The sequence below is a fragment of the Lutra lutra genome, chromosome 18, assembly GCF_902655055.1.
Source record: "Lutra lutra chromosome 18, mLutLut1.2, whole genome shotgun sequence".
Lineage (NCBI taxonomy): Eukaryota > Metazoa > Chordata > Mammalia > Carnivora > Mustelidae > Lutra > Lutra lutra.
In genome coordinates, this window is record NC_062295.1 from 3,340,019 (window position 1) to 3,356,010 (window position 15,992).

The window sequence follows — 15,992 nt, forward strand, 5'->3', positions numbered from 1 at the left end:
CAAATATGCTTCTGGTACTTTTCACCTTCAGACATTAGCCATCTTTCCTCTACCTCTCCTCTTTATTTTCTTTTAAGATTTTTATTTATTTATTTGACAGAGAGAGAGAGAGAGACACACACAGCGAGAGAGGGAACACAAGCAGGGGGAGTGGGAGAAGGAGAAGCAGGCTTCCTGCTGAGCCAGGAGCTCTATGTGGGGCTTGATCCCAGGACCCAGGGATCATGACCTGAGCCCAAGGCAGAGACTTAACTGACTGAGCCACCAGGCACCTGTCCTCTACCTTTCTTTTCTTTTTTTTTTTCTACAAAATATCACTACCATTTCTTTTTCTTTTTCTTTTTTTTCATCCTCTAGCTTTCTTAGCCCCTTATCTTTCTTCCTAGGCCAATAAGTGTGCAAGGGGGTGTCCAGATCTACCCAGGAGAGATGTGCAAAGTTGGAGTGACACAGTGAAGCCTCAGGAAAGCTCTCCACACACACACAATCCTGTGATTGAAGCCCAAAGGCTCTCAGCCTGAGGAAGCACAAGGTCGTGGTGAGGCTTCCTGGCCTTAAGCCACAGTGACATGTCCAGGGCGGCCTTCCACTTCAGTTTTCCTCTTCCTCAACTCAGGACGCTCTTGACTCTCATGACCTCAAAACCCAGCTTCATGGGGTGCCTGGGTGGCTCATCCAGTTAAGCATCTGCCTTCGGCTCAGGTCATGATCCCAGGGTCTTGGGATCGAGCCCCGCATCGAGCTCTCTGCTCAGCGGGGAGTCTGCTTCTCCCTCTCCCACTCCCCCTGCTTATATTCCCTCTCTTGCTTTCTGTCAAATAAATAAATAAAACCTTTAAAAAAAAGAAAACCCAGCTTCACTTAGAATGACAGCACAAATAAGACGGATGGACAGTATGACTTCAGTCACCACAGATGATGAAAGGGTTACGACAGGTGTGGCAATCAGGGGTGGGGACACTTTTAGGGCCCCATGTAATACAGTTCAGGCAACTGCTCCCCCTGTCCTTCCTGATGGGCTCCACCAACCATGACATGCTCTATCCCGTGAGCCTCTGTGAGTCCGGGATGAGAGCGTGAGGCCCAGAGATACCCCAAGCTGACTGATTCTGCCCTAACTTTCCATCTCTGCCAAATACAGATGACAAAAATGTCTCCTGGGCTAGAAGAACCGAAGACAGAATCAGACTTGAACGAGTAAAATTTGATTTGGGAAACTAGAGGGAAACAGGGTGAGGGGAAGTCCGGGGAGGAATGTGGGTTCAGCCCAAAGGGGGTCACATTCGCTCCTGCTCAACAGAGCCGCCTAATGCAACAGTAACATTTGCTGTTACCAATGTTACTGTTTTATTTCTACTTTCAAAAGGCAGCATTTGGGGCGCCTGGGTGGCTCAGTGGGTTAAGCCGCTGCCTTCGGCTCAGGTCATGATCTCAGGGTCCTGGGATTGAGCCCCGCATAGGGCTCTCTGCTCAGCAGGGAGCCTGCTTCCTCCTCCCTCTCTACCTGCCTCTCTGCCTGCTTGTTCTCTCTCTGTGTCAAATAAATAAATAAAAAATAAAAATCTTAAAAAAATAAAAAATAAAAAATTTTAAAAAGGCAGCATTTTAAAACAGCTTTATGGAGAGTTACTTCACACAGCATAAAATTTACCCATTTAAACCGCACAACTGAATGTTTTTTTTTTTTTAAGATTTTATTTATTTATTTGACAGACAGAGATCACAAGTAGGCAGAGAGGCAGGCAGAGTTGGGGGGCGGGGGAAAGCGGCCTCCCTGCTGAGCAGAGAGCCCAATGCAGGGCTCGATCCCAGGACCCTGAGATCATGACCTGAGCTGAAGGCAGAGGCTTTAACACGCTGAGCCACCTCGGTGCCCCAACTGAATGGTTTTTAGTATGTGTGCAGAGTTGTGAAACTATCACGAGTAAGGTAAGCACATAGCATGACCCCTGAGAAGAAAGCCCGTTCCCATTACACTCAGTGCCCGTGCTGCTCCTGTCACCTCCCAGCCCTGAGCAAACATTAATCTACATAACATTCTGCTCCTTTACAATACTTTTCCTGCAACAAGGGTTGTAAGATCTTAATCAAGATCTCATGACCCATAAGCAAATGACCAACAAGCACAAAAAAGATGCTCAACATTACTGCTCATTAGAGAAATGCAAATAGAAACAAGATACCACTTTCCCACGCATTCAGGATGGTTGTCATCCAAAAACAAAACAAAACAAAACAAAACAAAACAGGAAAAGCAAGTGCTGGCGGGGATGTGAGAAATCAGAACCCTCCACACTGCTGGTGGGAACGTAACCTGCACAGCCACTGGGGAAAACAGCATGGTGGTCCCCCCAAAACTAAAAACAGAATTACCATATAACCCAAAAATGTCACGTCTGGGTATACACCCAAAAGAATGGAAAGTAGGGTCTTGGAGACAGATTTGCACACCCATGTTCATATCACTATTATATACGCAGAATTATCCTGCACAGCCACAGGATGAAAGCAGACCAAGGACCCCACAACTGACGAGCGGAGAAACACAGTGTGGGCCATACGTACAATGGACCCTGTCCTGCCTGAACAAGTAAAATCCTGGCTCAGGCCTCACCTGGTGGAGAGAACTTAAAGACGCCATGCTATGTGAAAGAAGCCGCTCACAAAAAGACAAATACGTTGTATGATTCCACTTAGCTGAGGTACGCACTAGGGTGGTAAAATTCATAAAGACAGAGAGTGAGACGGTGGTTGCTGGGTGCTGGGGTGGGGAGTGGGGAGTCAGTGCTGCATCCACAGAGCTTCAGTGTTCCAGGACGAGGAGAGTTCTAGAGATGGACGGTGGTGGTGGCTGTCCAGCAACGTGAATGCGCTTAATGCCCCGGATCGGTACACTGGAAGGTGGTTAAGATGGTGATTATAAGATTACTGATCAGTTGACTTTATGCTAACCAAAACCAGACTATCCAGATGGACCCAACCTAATCACATAAGTACTTTAAAAGCAAAGGCTTCACAGGTTGCCTGGGTGGCTTCGTCGCTTAAGTGTCTGCCTTCAGCTTAGGCCCTGGTCTCAGGGTCCTGGGATCAAGCCCCACATTGGGCTCCCTGTCTGGCGGGAGGCTTGCTTCTCCCTCTCCCACTCCCCCTGCTTGTGTTCCCTCTCTTACTGTGTCTCTCTGTCAAATAAATAAACAAAAAATTTAAAATAAATAAAATCCTAAAAAAAAAAAAAAGGTTTTCCAGGGAGCCTGGGTGGCTCAGTCAGTTAAGTGTCCAACTCCTGATTTTGGTTCCAGTCATCTTCTCAGGGTCGTGAAATCAAGCCCCAAGTCAGGCCCTGTGCTCAGTGGGGAGTCAGCTTGAGATTCTCTCTCTCCCTCTCCTTCTCCCCAACTCACGAGCTCTCTCTCTCAAATAAATAATCTTTAGAAAAAAAAAAAAAGCAAAGGGTTTTCTCCCACTGACTGCAAAAGAGGAAGTCAGAGACTCAAAGCTGAGGTGGACGTGAGGCCAGACAGCCAGACTGAAGATGGAGGGACCCGTGGAAAAGCCTGAGTGGCCTCCGCAAGCCAAGGTCTGCCCCCCCACTGGCCGCCAGGGTGTCCTGCCTGGACCCACGGTGGCAGAGCTGGGAGGAAACGAAGGGGTGCCACGCTGAGCTGCTGTGCTTGGTCACTCGCTAGGCAGCAACAGAAGACAGATTGAGTCCCCTACCTGGGGCCGGAAAGGGCAAGAAGACATTTTAGGGAGCAGAAATGAGTCTCAGTGATTGACTCTGTCTTCTTCACCCATTGCCACCTCCTCCAGAAAGCTCACCTGCCCCCGAGAGCTGTTGAGGATCCTCGCCTCTGCCTTCCTCTGCCCGTAATCATCCAGCGTGCCCCTGGCCCTGCGCGCACGGGCCAGCTAGTCCAGGACCCCCTGCTCCTCCACGGGTGTCTTGTCTCCGCAAATCTGGTCTGAGTGTGTCCAATATATAAGCTACAACTTGGCCTTTTTCATACTCCCCCAAGCTCCCAACACAGGGCCAAGCACAAATAGATACTCGCAAACACTTGGTGACTAAACCGTTTTCCTTCAGCTCCAGTGACCAGCAGGGCCAACGAGCAGATTCAAACCCGAGGTGACCACAGACAGTCTCGGAGAGCCTCTCCCAGTAGACTGGCTTCCCCGCCCCCTGGGATTAATAAAACGCCAGGACAGTGACACCCCACCTTGGAAGCTTGGCCTTTCGTTAACACGAGCCAGTCCCGTTTCCCAGCATGGGTGAGCCTACGGCTTCTCTGAAGCTTTTTTTTTTTCCTGCACTGTTTTTCTACAACTGGAATTTGCAAACAAAGGAAGGGAGAAAAGGATGACTGGAGCTCCCACAAAATACACTACCTGAGTTTTGTTCAACAACAGCCTTACCCTGAACGCATTCCATGTCCAGGCACCAAGCTGGGACCTCAGAGACAGAGACCTAAGTCACAACAGCCCCCACTCTTGAGCTGCGGTCCAGGTGCCCCCTGAGCACAGAGGTCACAGCAGTGACTCTGACACTTTGGAAACCAGGAGCTGACATTTCTTCAGGTCGGACCACAGAATCTGGTCGACTATGGGCAGGCAGTGGGTGGGGCTCCCTTCTGCATTCTGCCCTGCCCCCCAAGAGTCTGGGGCCGCCTTCGGTGCCCCACCCTGGACTCCAGTAACATGCATATGATGTCACTGTCTCGATGTGCAACAGTCTTGGCAAGTTTCATCCAGAGCCCTCCAGCACAGATTAAAAAGTAAATCCATAGCATTTGGACAGAACTTTACAGTTTACAAGGCACTGTCATAGTCACGGTCCCAGCTAAGCCTCCTGGGAGCCCTAGGAGGTGGGAGTAGTACATTACTACCTCCCGCTCACACATGAGGGTACTGAGGCATAGAGAGCTGAAGTGACTTACCCAGAGTTACCTGATTTGGAAGCCAAAAAACCACATCCTTCCATGTTGGTTCTAGTCTCTGAGCCTAAACGGGAACTCGGCGGAGATGGGCTAGGCTCTGCCTGGCTGGCCTTAACAGCTGGTGACTGGAGAGTTTCTTCACAGAAGGAATAAAGGAGAGCTAGGGAATCAGGAATAAGAGGAAAACACAATGATGCCTCATATCCTAGTAACACTTCACACTTTTCAAAGAACTCACAAATTTTTTTTAAAGATTTTATTTATTTATTTGACAGACAGAGGTCACAAGTAGGCAAAGAGAGAGGAGGAAGCAGGCTTCCTGCTGAGCAAAGAGCCCGATGCGGGGCTCGATCCCAGGACCCTGGGATCATGACCTGAGCCGAAGGCAGAGGCTTTAACCCACTGAGCCACCCAGGTGCCCCAGAACTCACATATTTCTTACCTCATTTGGTTCCCAGAACAATCCCAGAAGGTCAATAAGGCAAGTACATCGTCACCAAAAATGGGATCGGAACTAGTCCCCAACTCTTCTGATTCCAAGGCTCTTTCCATAAGCTAAGGGAGGGCACGCTTGCCACTTACACCCTCCTCTTGTCCCTTTGGATCTTGAAAGGTCAAGACCAGGAGACCACTGGATTCCCCATCTCTTGTGTGGCCACACACATCCAGCTTATAGTGACCTTTCATTTCACTGTGTGTCCCCTGCCAGAAACTGGCCCCAGAAAGCAGCCACCTCCCCCAACTGGTTTTACAGAACTGAATTTATAGAACCGTCCACTGGGGAGAATGGAATCCGCTAAACTATCACTCATCTGCTTAGCGGACATTTTCTGAACAGGGTACCACTCTGGGCTGCTGGCGGGGAGTTTGAGAAATGCATCAGGCACATTCCCTGCTTACAAGACGCTCACAATCTAGTGGAACCGACGAAAACACAAACATGCACCCGACAAGCTACACAACATTCACAAATACACAAGATGGAATCAATGTCACGACACAGTCATCAGCAAAGAGCTGCGTAAGATCAGCACCTGCTGGCTGGTAGAAGGGAAGAGCCTTCACGAGAAAAGCGGCACTGAAGCTGGGCCTTGAAGGATGAGTTGGAGAATCGTGACAAGTAGGAAGATGCAGACCGAGGAAACAGCGTGAGCACTTGGGAGATGGGCACAGCCCCCGGGGAGGGCAGCAGCAAGCCCACCTTGGCCGCAACCTCAGACTGAGGCTGGCTGCAATCCAGCATAGACGGCCAGCTAGCTCTGGGCTGGGTCCTGCCCCGGCACCATCTGCCTCCTCCTTCCTCAAACTCGGTGGACTGGCTGCACGTCCCACCAAATCTTAACCGCCCTCTTAAGTGCTCGGCTTTCCTGCTCTCTACTGGGTTCTCATGTGTGTCTTCCTTTCCCAGCTAGACTCAAATACTGGTCTCCTGATTCCTTGAGCACACAACAGGGGGCATCTCTATCCTATCCCAGCCAGCACGAGGTGCGCATACAGTGGGTCCAACAACCTGGCTGCTGAAGCCCATCGGCCCAAGGATCATGGGACAACAGTTGTGCAAACAAGTAGGGCGAGAAGGGGCAGTGCTTATAATAGCCTGGGATTACAGGAACAGGATTAGGAGAAGACACACACTTCTGGTTTTAAGATTACATTTTATAGAACTGATCTCAATTTAAATCAAGGGGCTCAGACGTGCTGGGTCACTCTGTGGGACGGGCCTGTAGTTCACCTTCAGCTCTGAGACCAGCCTCCCAGGGTCCCTTTAACCCATTTTCCTAGTTCCTTCTTGTCAGCATCTTCCAATGAGATGTATTACCTCATGCCTCCTCTTGGAAAGAATGATGGAAAGGATGGCACAATGGACATTTCCAGTGTGGGGACTCGAGGACGATGCTGGAGGAGAGAGGGAAGTCAGGGCCAGGATGGGAGTGGGGAGGACTCCAGGGCACAGCACAGCATCCTACCAGCTGGCCTCCGAGGGGCTGAGGTCTCACCTGAAGTGCTGGGTGGACGGAGCTGACAAACAGGGAGACTGGATAGGGCCAAAACCCAAATGGGTCACAGCACCGCCAGAATGGAGCACGAGCAAGCAATCAAGGTAATCAACTAGGAGCAGTGTTGGGGGTGGAAGGGGGGAACCAAATGCCCGGGTGGGTTCAGAGACCCAGAACTTCGCTTTAGGGATTTTCTAATCCAACCCTTTTCTCTAACCCTCCAGGTGAGGTCCCCTAACGTTCTTTCCTGTGACGGTCTAACCCTGTTCCACCCAGTATCTCTCCGCGTCTTTGACCTTCCAATCCATCCTCTGTATTTGCTGCCCCAGTGATGGCTCTACAACACAGATAGTTCAATGTCTCCCCTCCACCTCCAGAAGGTCCAGCATCCGCCTGACCCACAAATGCCCTTCACTATGAGACCCAGGCAGGCCTTCAAGTCTAACCTCCTCTCTGCGTCCCCCTGACTTCATCTCCACCCGGCCCCGCCCCTGACAATAACACCATAACACTCTCCAAGGATGCAAATCTCTCTGGTCTGCCGAGAGGATCCCAATTTCAAGGCCCAGCTCACATGCCTCCTGCGCTGGCCCCTCCCCCCAGCCAAGATGAGCTCCTTTCTCTTCCACGCTCTCTAAACACCTCTGTTCAGCCTTGAACACCCTGACCGCCGGGGATTTACAGAGACTGAGAGACCACCGGGGTAGGGACAGGTTTTGCCCTCTCATGGTCCCCCCTGTGCTTACTTCACTCAGCAGGAGTGGGTCATCAAAAACATGTTTCCCTAAAGAGCAAAGCCCTTTCCTACAGAGCCACACAGGGAGCTGGTAGGGCCCGGTGACTCCCAAGGTTGTCTGATGTCCAGATTGGCTGCAGCTTCTCGCTGTTTCTGTGCCCCTTCAACTGGATGGCTCCCCACTCATCTGGACCTTGAGACCCTGGGACAGCAACAGGCACTTGCACGAGTGGGCCCCCAAGCTGCTAACTGCAAAGAGAGCCTTGCGTGCCTCTCCTAGGGAAGAGCCCAGATTCCCAAGGGCTTCCAACCGAGCTGTAGGCGGCGACAGAGCAGGTGAGTCATGTCGGCCCACACTCGTCGTCCTCGGCTGAAGGGCCCCAGCGTCTGTCTGTCTTGGGTCACATGGGATGTGGGAGCTCTGAGTCAACTCAGGTCCCAGGGAGGGGGTGATGCTGTTCTGGCCGAGGACTCCCCCACCCTTGGTGGTGAAAACAGGCATGACGGCCTTTATCTATGACAGCAAAACATAAGGAACCCAGGGAGCACAGGGGATGGCCCTGGAGAAGCTGCAACCCGTGACAGAGGTCAAGGGACGCAGCTCACCACTCTTGGACCATCCATCTGCCCGGCCTGTTCACCACTGCCTGCCCTCATCCGTGTCTCTTCATCTCCCCAGATTCCAAGTTCCTCGAGAGAGCTCCACAGGCTGTCCTCCGCCACCCAACCTCCAGACCGAGCCCGGACACTTATCCTGCAGGCGAATCTTGTTTTAAGCCAACTCAGCATGTAAAGTTGAGAGATTCATCTTTATTTTAAAAACCTTCTCACCACAAAAGAGCTCCCTTGATGTATTCACTCCCTGGTGGCTTACCATGCTGTAAGGGCCTCAGTGAGAGGCTGGAGAAAGGAACACTGTTGCAGGATAGTCCCTGTCCTCAACAAAGTAAATAAGATGCCTATCAGAATTACCATAAATACAGGAAATAACGTGCTCAAGCCTTTAGGGGAGGCACACAAGGTGAGTCTGGGAATCTGGAGGTAAATGAGTTTGGAGGGACAGTATCGGGGAGGTGGCATGTGAGCTGGGCTTTAGAGAATGGGTTCCTCGCTGCCATTCAGGAACAGGTCAGCCGGCCAACATACGGAGGAGCTGGCGTCAGCAAAGGACTGAAGAAGGACACACGGACCATGGGTGGAACCAAACGTCAGACAGATCCATGTGGAAACGCACCAGGGTGAGCTGAAACAGCACATCTGACAGGCCCAAGCCCCAGGAACACAGGCCACGGCACAAGGAAGAGGCTCGGAAGAGCAAAGGTCAACGTGAACCTAAACACTGCCGCAGCAGGCTCATTCTGGGTGAGGAGTGTGCCAGGACGGCCTTGGAGTAGACCACAGGTCCAATGATGGCTCTACCCCAAACAGCTGGGTGACGTTGAACCAGTTTCCCAACCAAAGTCTTGGACTTCCATCGGCAAGGCCCCTCCCTAGCACTCTCTACCTAGTGTCCTACTAAGAAATGAAATGGGAAGATGCAGAGCACCCGTGGGGAGCCGTGGCGGGTGCCCCGCAGGTGATGGATCTATGTTAGCCTCTTCCTCTGTGCTTGAGGAGCTGGGACAAGGAGCGAGTGACAAGTACAAGACTGGGTGGGGCTCTCCAGGAAGAAAGAGGCCAATGAAAGAGGACTGTAAAGACAGGGGATGGTGCAGGAAGAGGGACCACAGTAAAAGGAAATGAAGTCTTTACAGTGAACTTTCTGCCCCACAGCTAGGCCATTGTAGGGGTGCTGGTAAAAGTCACCACACCTCGCTGGTAGCTGGTTCATCCCTGAAGAACGCCGCGTTCTGGGAGCAGCACCAGCGATGCAGTTAGCAGAACTGAGCTAGTGGGTGGAACGATGGGTAGGAGCTGAGCAGGGAAAAGGCAGCACCCTGGACCCCTGCCAGATTGTGGGGGCACCAGAAATCAGGACTGGATCAAGATAGCTTCAGAGAAGAGAAAACTCCAAAAGCTTCCACTAGGAAAGCCCAGAAGTCCAAGGTTTTTTGTTTTTGTTTTTGTTTATTTGTTTGTTTGTTTTCAGATCTAGATACCCGCTCTTTCTTTTTTTTTTTTTTTTAGATTTTTTTTTTCTTTATTTGACAGACAGAGATCACAAGTAGGCAGAGAGGCAGGCAGAGAAAAAGGGGGAAGCAGGCTCCCCCACTGAGCAGAGAGCCTGATACGGGGCTCAATCCCAGGACCCTGAGATCATGACCTGAGCTGAGGGCAGAGGCTTTAACCCACTGAGCCACCCACACGCCCCTAGATACCTGCTCCTTTAACCTGAATACCAGCTCATTACAGGCCAGCAGCAGAGATACCAAGAGGCAGGGGACTCACCTCCGCAGAGAGCCTCCAGGCCCCCAGAGAGGAGGCCCACTAAGGATCTTCAGGGAGACGCACCATCTAATCCTCTGTGTGTTTGCTTCTCACTCATTCACTCACGCACCCACTGCATAAACGTCCGTACAGGAACTACCATCCACAAGATCCCGGAGAGACAGGTGGCAGCTTGGCTGTTCACATCTCCATTCCTCAAGTTGTTTCACCAATCGTTTTCCTTATCTGTCAAGTGGAGAAAATGGGGTTTAGAGAAAATGCAGCAGGACAACGGACATATCTAACACAGACCTGTAAACTGTTAATAAACCAGTGGAGGGAAGTTTGCAGGTTATGGCGGATAACTTTCATTTGCTCCTCCGGGTCCTTTCTGCATCCTTTTCCCCCTGGACTGTGCCTTAGGACTTACCTGTATAGACTAATCAACACTCCCTTACCCTCTGACTTCCCCCTGGGTTTGGTCCATGGACAGCCTGGACAAATCAGCGGGTTTTTATTCCCCCAACTGCCTTCCTGAGCCCCTTGACCTGAAGTCCCAGCTCTAGCAAGATAACCCTCCACACGGCCTCTCTGCCTCCAGGCGTAAGATCCCAGTTACTAGCTCCAGGGTGTGTTTCCCACACTCTGCCTCAAATTAACCATTCAAAATGTGCCATCTGTTTTGTGCTGGCCCCTAACATACATGGTGTAGGAGAGTGAGAACAGGCCTGGGAATCAGGAGACTTATGTCCCATCTCTGCCACCAGCTGATTCTGTGACCCTGAATGCTCTTTGCTTTACTAGGTGTCAGCGTCTTCATCTGTAAAAAGAACAGAGTGGACCACGAGGCTCTCTAATGCTACAATTCCCTGCCACTACTGGGTGCTCTGTGAAGTTAAATCCAGAAAAGGGACACATGTAAGGGAATAAAGCTTCTTAGTGCAGAGGGCAGGTTAGCCAGCTAAGCCCCACCCCAACTCATCCTTACCCAGGGGCACCTAACTCTTTTCCAAGGACTTCCCTTTTCCTCCCCAATTCCCTGGGATTTAGATGCCCACATGATCTCCACTCCAAGGCAACAGCCAACAAAACCCAGGAAATTACAAGTAACCAAACCGTCAACACTGATTTAGCCACAAAAGCCCCTTCCTATGTTCTGGTATGCCCAGGGGGCAAAGCAGAGAAGCAGGTACACACTGCCCCTGTGCATTCCTCACAGGGCTGTGAAGGGAAATGATGGCCTCTCACAACTAGTCTCTAGGGCAGAGGGACCAGCATCCTGTCAGAAAACCCTGAACTGAGGGACGCCTGGGTAGCTCAGTCATTAAGCGTCTGCCTTCCGCTCAGGTGATGATCCCTGGGTCCTGGGATCAAGCCCCACATCGAGCTCCTGGCTCAGCAGGAAGCCTGCTTCTCCCTCTCCCACTGCCCCTGCTTGTGTTCCCTCTCTCGCTGTCTCTGTATCAAACAAATAAAATCTTTAAAAAACAAAACAAAAGAAAACCCTGAACTGAGATCCCTGTCACTGGACACCTTTCAAAGAGAGGCTAAGGACTAATAATGGGAGATTTCAGAAGCTCTGGAATCCGTTTTAGCTCCTACAAGTGACTCAGGGAACCCCAAGAGCCATGAGAAAGACATTCCAATGAGAATGTTACCCTCCAAATCTGGAATTTCCACCCACCCCAAGGGCTTTCCCATCCACCCTCACCCAGAGGTACTGCAATGTGCCAAGGGAGGACTGGGTTTCTAATACACAAGGGCAGGACGAAAGGGCAGTTTGGATACCAAATTCTCTGAGTTTCCGGCAAGGTAAGGGAGGTGAGACAATCTCTTTAAAATCTGTGTCTGGGCTGGCCGCAGGTTCAAACCACAACCTGATAACGGCCACACCAATGTCTCTGACGTTCTCCACGTCCCCCAAAGGGCTCCGGAAACCGGTGGCCTCTCCCCGTAAGTCTCAGCAAGTTCAAAGCCTTTCCCGGTCCCAAATCAAAACTTCCGAGACGCTCAGAGCTGCCAGGGGCCGGACAGCGCACAGAACGGCTGGGGCCCAGGGAGTGCACAGGGGGCGAAGCACAGCGAGCGGGGAGGGGGACCCGTGCGCTGAGTCACCGCGCAGGCCACCTCGTCGAGCCCCTCGTCCCAGGAAGGGCCGCCTTGCGACTACGCATGCGCGAGCCTCGACGCAAGACTCGGGAGCGCGCGGCTCTGGAGGGGGCGGGGCCGGGCCCGCAGCCGCGAGCCGAGCGCACGCGCGGGGCGGGATCCCGCGGGGCTTGGCAGGAGCGGGTTCCTCTGTTCCCCCGGCGGGGGGTCCGCGGGTTTACAGTGGCTAACTGCTGTTTGGGATAGCGGTTTGTGCTAAGGAGCCGGCTTGAGGGACGAGGCCAAGCTCGGCCAGGGGCCCGGTTCCCCCACGCGTTCGTCCGGGGTCCAGAACGCCCTATTCGGAGGCTTAGTTTCCCCTCGAAAGCATGGGGGAGAGCCTCGGGGAAGGCGGGCCCCGCTGCGGTGAGGACGGGGGCCCGGGATCCTTTCCAGTCGGATGATCTGCACCCGAGGCGGGGCCAGGAGCAGCTGGGGTCAACCAGGAGCACCGGGGTCCAGGGCCCGAGAGGGGCTCTTAAGGAGGACCAGGCTGCTGAGGTGGGCTTCCTCCACAGCCTCCTTACGGGGCTCCAGCACTGGTCCCCAGCTCCTAGCGTTGGGGCAGCATCTGGGGAGGACAGAGACCTGACGGCCCCCCAAGCAGCAGACCGTGGACCACATAGGCTGGCTTGCAGAAATAGGCTTCTTGGTGCCAGCCTCTGGTCTCTCTGTGAGCCCCGCTGCTGCTGCCTGCCAGACTTTTCCTGCTTCTTCATGGCCCCCTCTGTCCAGAAACTTGCAGTGGCCTCAAGCCCAGACTCCTTGAGCTTCCATTTGAGGGCCAGGTTTCCCTAACCCATGTCTTCTCACCTTGACTGATCACTGGCCATTCACAGATGTCTTCCTTTTTGAGTCTGGGCCCTTGGTCTTTCCCAGGATGCGTGGGCCTCCTCCCTGCCCTTCCAAACCTGACCAGTCTTTTAGAGTGGAGCTAGAATTCCATTCCCTTTCTAAACTCCAAATCCCCAGGGTGTCCCAGTATTCCCAGGAGAGTCCTGATGTTATTATGTAAAGGGATTCTCCTCCCCAGAGGTAATCTGTTAAATGTTTAAATAGTCTGTGTGAACGGGTGGAAGTTTTCAGATAATTACAAGGGAGAAAGAAAGTCCTTTGCCCCACTATGTGTGCTGTAATGTGATTGGGACATGTGGCCGGTCTTACCCCAGGATCTGCCTGGTCACTCCAGTTACATGCCTTGTGTCCCTAACTGGATGGTTAGCTCCCCTAGGGCAGAGATTACGCCTGAACAATTGTGTACACTCCAAATCTTTTGAAGTTTTGATAGGGGAAAAAATTCAGAAGTCTGGAGAAAATGGAAATATAACCCAAATAATCTGCACTCCTCACAAAAATAAAGTCACTCTTTTGTGTGTCAGAAAAATGTAGCATCAAAATAGCTCTAGGCTCCATATTAACACAAATCAGTGTGATTGAATGTAGTAGAAGGGATAGTGGGATGGGTAGAAAGTGGGCCATTTCATTTGGTTTGTCATGTTTTAGCTGGGTGAACTTGGACTTCTCTGGAGATGCAGCTTCCCCGTGCTGGATTTGGATTTAAGGATAATAGATATGCCTGCCCCCATCTACTTTACAAGATGATCAGGGTAAGGATCAAATGTGAAATCTCTCTCAAATAAAATATTTTCCTTTTTTTAAAGATTTTATTTATTTATTCGACAGAGATCGCAAGTAGGCAGAGAGGCAGGCAGAGAGGCAGAGGGGGAAGCAGGTTCCCCACTGAGCAGAGAGCCTGATACCGGGGCTCGATCCCAGGACCCTGAGATCATGACCTAAGCCAAAGGCAAAGGCTTTAACCTGCTGAGCCACCCAGGTGCCCCAATAAAATCTTTTAAATAAATAAATTTTCTAATGCAAATCATGTTTAAGTGTTTTAAAATTTTGTTACCATCAAGTGTCAAGGTGTTGACGGACCATTAAAAAAATCAGGCAATTCTGCGTGTTCGCCAGTTTCTGAAGAGGAGGGAAAGGCCTTGGGATCAGAAAGACCAGTGTCCCCAAATGTGACCCTGGGCAAGTAAGCTCACCCGCCCTGCTGTGAGTCAGGTTTCAGATGGAATTCTGGCCCTCCCACTTCCACACGCCACCTCCCCACCGCTCTGACCATCAGTCTTCTCATCAGTAAAATATGAAGACTAGTAACAGCATGGAATGCTTGCTGTGGGCTGCGTACTACTTCAAGCACACTACATGTTTTAAGTGATGTCATCCTCCCCCCAGCCCCGCAGGGGAGGTGGGGGGGCTATTTGTATCTCCATTTCATGGCTGAGTATTCTGAAAGACAAAACTGTCATTTGCCTGATGCTGCCCAGCCAGTAAGTACTGGAGCCCGGGACAAAACCTAAGCCATCCGACTCCAGAGTCTCTAGTCTTTTCCAAAGCAGACGGCTCCCTACCTGTGGGGTTGTGTGAGCACTGGATGAAATAATACATGGAAAATACCTGGCCTGTGGCCTGGCGTGTGGCTGTTAGAATTACCACATCACGTCAAGTGTAACTGTGGGAATGTCTATAGGTCTCTAGCCCAGTTCCTGGCAAAACTCTAGAAGCTGGTTCTCTTCCCTCCTGAAATGATGAGAAAACAGAACAGTTTCCACAGTGCAAGCAGACACAGAAGAATGCTCAATTAAGCAGGTTATTTTTTTACCCTTTGATACAGGGAATAACTTAGAACCTGTGGGATATACCTTTGCTACGGGCAAATTCATATCTCTACTCTGATTTTCTTGTTTTTCTTATGCTTCTCTTTTATTGCCTTTATGATCTTGTCAAGAAAAATTAAGGTTTCCCTGGACTGGGAGAAGCTCGAGTCGAATGTCACAGACAGTAGAATCAGCACAAAACATTGCCAGTACTTGTAAGTTTTTGAAGGCTCTAACTTCCCCTTAGTTCACCGGGTGGGGAGGAGGGCTGCAACTGCAAAGCCCGGGCCTCGGAGGTGTCCTCCTATGGCTGGGTTTTCCTGGGTCCACCCCTGGCTGGGGCATCCATCTATCCTCGTGCACACACCTGCCTACATCCGTGCTCCCATAACCTGTCATCCACACGTCATTCATACAATTACTTCTTCACAGCCACACCCAGACATCCCTTTCCCCTCCAGGACCCTCTACACACCACATGTGGCGCACAGACACCTTCTTTACTCGCCCCAAACCTGCTTACTGTTTCATTCATTCTGACGGCTTGCAGGTAATGAGCCCTCCGTGCTGGGCGCTGTGCTACATATTCGGAGATCTTTCGGCCACAAACACATACACGAGGGCTTGCACACACGCCGATTTTCCGTGCAGGCATTTGCACACCCCTTGTACATATAGCCACAGGTAACCCCCACATACTCAGATACGTACATATCCCCATGGAGATCCCCTGTCCGTTAGGCCCCTCCTATCAGCAGGCTGGGTTTAGGATGGTCTTCGACTTTGCCTTCTCCGTGGCATCCAGCTGTCCTCATGGCAGACAGGGTAAAGGTGGTCAGTAGGGTACAGGGCTTGTGAAATAGCACAATTTTGAAAATGCTGGCAGGTTCTAGTGTGTGATGTTTATCTTTGAAACATCTATCCTCACCTACTTTCCTTTTTCCAGGGAAATGCTCCATATTTCTCCCAGTCATGGGAAAACCCTGGTTGCAGTCATGGGCGGGAGAGCTGACCTGGGGGAGGGCGGCAGTGGCCTGATCTAGGTCAGGCTACTCCATTGCTGACTGTGGACCCCCGAATCAGGTGAGGGCAGGGGAGAGGGAGGCAATGAGTCACACTGCCTTACTCATCCCACCCTGAGATCAGC